The sequence below is a fragment of the Lepisosteus platostomus genome, chromosome 2 (assembly GCF_059453375.1).
Source record: "Lepisosteus platostomus isolate fLepPlt1 chromosome 2, fLepPlt1.hap1, whole genome shotgun sequence".
In the NCBI taxonomy this organism is placed as follows: Eukaryota; Metazoa; Chordata; class Actinopteri; order Semionotiformes; family Lepisosteidae; genus Lepisosteus; species Lepisosteus platostomus.
In genome coordinates, this window is record NC_142612.1 from 51,565,585 (window position 1) to 51,570,043 (window position 4,459).

A 4,459-nucleotide genomic window follows, 5' to 3' on the forward strand; every position below is an offset into this window, starting at 1 on the left:
ACCAATCAAACATAATAATACATAGTTTCAAACACGGATTCTAAATTAACAATATACAATATACAATTTATTGTTATAACTATTTACTATAATGTGTTGACAATCTATATTGTAAGTTCTATCAGTCTAAATCACAATTATATTCTCAGAAACAAGTAAATATGCATTTACTAAACAGCAAACGCGGTTGTAATAATAAGTTCCTGAGAATTATAATGTGAATAATCATGAAAAATGAAAATTTATACTCAAAGATCCGCCCAAGTGTCCTTGATGAGTTTAAACTTCACGTTGGTAAATAAAGCTGGGATGGGTTTGTCCCGGTAGACAAAAGTGAGAGAGAAAGAGTTCTTTCCGTGTGTTGACTAGCAGCTTACGTTGGTCTCAGGGTCTGCCAAAGTAACATCTTGCTGACTTCGGTCTTTGAAAACAATCTGGCACAGTTTGCCTTCTTGTCTACAAGGTAGACAAAGGAACTTGGTTATATTGTTCAGAATATGCTCAGTTATTCTGGGTATCGACAAAAAGAAAGAGTTCAACTGTCCAATTAGAAAATACAGTGGGTTTGCAAACACAAGATTTCTTCCATTTGAGGAAGATTATCTAGGCTTTACTCACTCTCTCAACATGGCTTCTTGGAGAAATGTTTAAGTCCTGACTTAGACTACTTGCAGTCAGGTGGTTGGAAAAGCCTGACAGCCAGTTCGGTTGGAGAGATTAGAATACAGTGGAAAACTGGGATTCAGTTAATATGGGACGACATCTCAAGTGGTGACTGGCTGAGATGCTATCAGATTTGGTTCTAGTACTCACCCTTCAGATTCCAAATTGGTGGATCTTCCTTTGGGTGATGGATAGTGACTTTGATCTGTGGTTTTGGGAAGAAACTAGCCTGGAGACTTGCTGGAGCCTGTCTGCGCTATACATTATTACATAATTCAGCTTTATAGCCAGAAGTCACATAACCCTGCAACTCACAACTGGTAACCCACTGAAGCTAAGCAGGTGTGAGCCTGGTCAGTACCTGGATGTGAGACCTCCTGGGAAAAACTTAGGTTGCTGCTGGAAGAGATGTTAGCGGGGCCAGCAGGGGGCGCTCACCCTGCGGTCCATTTGGGTCCTAATGCCCCAGTATAGTGATGGGGACACTATACTGTAAACAGGTGCCGTCCTTCGGATGAGACGTAAAACCGAGGTCCTGACTCTCTGTGGTCATTAAAAATCCCAGGGTGTTTCTCGAAAAGTGTAGGGGTGTAACCCGGCATCCTGGCCAAATTTCCCATCGGCCCTTACCAATCAATGGCCTCCTAATAATCCTCATCTATGAATTGGCTTCATTACTCTGCTCTCCTTCCCACTGATAGCTGGAGTGTGGTGAGCGTTCTGGCGCACTTTGGCTGCTGTCGCATCATCCAGGTGGATGCTGCACATTGGTGGTGGTGGAGGGGAGTCCCCATTACCTGTAAAGCGCTTTGAGGGAATGTCCAGAAATGCGCTATATAAGTGTAAGCAATTATTATTATTATTATTATTATACAGCTTTACAATGTTTCTGATCAGAGAGGCCTTTTTAACCCCACTTCCTGGACAGCACCAGGCTGCTTAGGCAAGACACACAAAGAATTTTATAAATGTTTAATACAATTAATTCCAAATTAAATAACTTGTCACTACAGCAGCAACTGTCAGCTGAAAATTCTGGAGAGTTTTGCAGTAATGATTGATGGCTTCCCATTCACACAGCAGCCACAGTCAGGAATGTGGGAGTCACACTTGATCCTCTTCTGCCTTTTGAGCCTCATGCAAAAAATTTGATTAAGACATCTTTTTTCACATTAGAAATATTGTCCCACCTTAGGCAATTTCTATCAATGTCGGATGCTGAGTTCCTGATTCATTCATTTATAATGTCAAGGCTTTATTTCTCCAACTCTTTATTCCCCAACACTCTTCTCAACAAGTTGCAATATGTTCAAAATGTAGCTATGCTACTGACACCAGATCTCGACAACATTTGACTTCTACACCTAATGCTCTACGTTGTTGCCTTTAAAGTCGTGCATCCAATAAAAGATCATGTTACTCGCTTTCAATGCTGTAAATCATCTGGCTCCATCATACATCTCTTCCATCTTTACACACCCTCCCATAGGCTACCTTCAAATTAGGCTGTTATTTTGGTTGTTGTACCCAGGACTAAATCTCAAGACTTGTGGTGACCATGACTAATTGTCCTACAGTATATCTGTATAAACCTATATGCTCGTTTTTATTTTACTTTTTGTATTTTGCTTTATCACTATGTAAAGTGTCCTTGGGTTTGGAAAGGTGCTTCAGAAATAAAATTATTATCATTAAACACTTGTCCGCATAATGGTGATGTACCTTGCAGGTTTCAAGTTTGGTCTGAATGATCTCTCTGCATAATTTCTTAAAAATTGATATCACCAATTTATTTGTTTATCAAACAGTTTGTTTTGCATTTGATTAATGAATTCTGTTGCATTGTTAACCATTACTTTACATAAATGTATCTAGGCTCTCTCTAGCCATGACCCTCTGGAGGTGGTGAAAGAGAGAAGATTGCTGTCCAAGCTCACAGCCATCATGAAAAATGCCCCTCATCCGCCACATGGGACTGTTATTAAGCAGTGGAGCACTTTTAGTAACAGACTGCTCCAGCTATGGTGTTCAAGGGAACGTTTCCGCAGGTCCTTCCTCTCAGCGACTGTCAGGGTGTACATTGTACAAAAGTACATTGTACTTTTTTTGGACACTCAATCTGTATATACCTATGCACATTTTGCACATATTTAATTGTTTTTACAGTGACTATGAACATATTTTGCACACACCTATGTATTTATTTCATATTTATTTTGTATTACTGTACATCTTTTGATTTTTCGTCTATTCTGATGTCTGTTTTTGCTTGTCTTGGGCTGGACTTCTGTAACACATCAATTTCCCTTCGGGATCAATAAAGTCTTATCTATCTATAACACTGCCCTAGTCTAGGACTGTTAGCTATTCATCTGCTTATCTATGGACAACATGTTGCACTATTGTACTTTTTGGACACTGCATTAATATACTGTTTATACTGTGGTACTTTCAATCTGTATAAACCTATGCACATGTTGCACATACTGTATATTTTTTTTTACAGTGACTATCAGCATTTTTTTTTGCACACACCTAACTATAGCTTGTTTTGTATTGCTGTACTTATTTTATTTTAAGTCTATTCTGATGTCTGTTTTTGCTTGTCTTGGGCTGGGCTGCTGTAACACCTCAATTTCCCTTTGGGATCAATACAGTCTTATCCATCTAACCTTTTTTTTTTACAATTGGGAAGAGGTAGCCAGTACTTACTGTTATTATAACAAGGAGCTACTGTATACAGTAACCGCATGCCTGTGTCTGCTATAAGTGTGTCTGGATGAAGTAGTTGTGCACTGTCCCACTTCTGGCATATAATATTGTGGTTTGTGGTATGAGATTAATATATATTGTCTCATGGGCAGAGAGTTTGTGCACTGCATTAGACAACAGTTGAGTTGGGAATTCAGAAGACTGTTAAGGTGTTGCTGATGAAGATGTGTGAGTCTGTAGTCTGGGATAGAGACTGTGGTATGCTCAGCAATGCAAGAGATGCCCACTGTGATACAGAGCTGCGCTGTATATGTTCTTTTTTGCTGAGTAGATCACTTTTGATTTGCAGCTGTTGAATAATGCTTGGGAAGAAATGTGGTTTATCCCAAGACCCAAACCCTATTATTGCCTAAGCCTGCCCACAAATGCCAGAGTAGTACTAGAACATTTTTATGTTTGGCATTGCAATCCTCAAATACAAATAAATCTATGTAATAGAAAAAAAAAGATTTTCTAAATGATTGCATTTTTGACGTAATTAAGATACTATTCTCATGTAAATGTTTATATTAAAAAAACGTTAACTCCTCTAATCTTTAATTTTGTACAGTTGGGTCCAGCCTCTTCTGAAATGCAGCCTTTCCTGAGATAAAAGAATGATAAGTTCTGAACTGGGTTGCTTAACAACTTTTGAACAAACTTAGTAAATTCAGGAAAAAAATCTATTATTTCGTAAATATTGAATATTGAAACTGCGACGTTTTTAACATATTGCAGTAAAGCATAATTTGTAGACCTGACGCGAGTTCGATTGTCAATAATATTTGATATGTCTCAAAAGTACACTTTAAAGCGTCATCGATCAGACATTTTATAGTGGCAATATACAGGCTTTATTTTAAAATATATTATTTTTACAGAGATACGTATGTTATCACATTTATTATTGTTGATGTATGAATAATAATTTATCACTAGAATACTGACCGTACCGTGACAAGGTCTCGTATATCACATGGCCTCTAAGACATAACCATGCTATTATTACGAGATTTCTATGGGAGGACCCTATCTAAGTGCATGC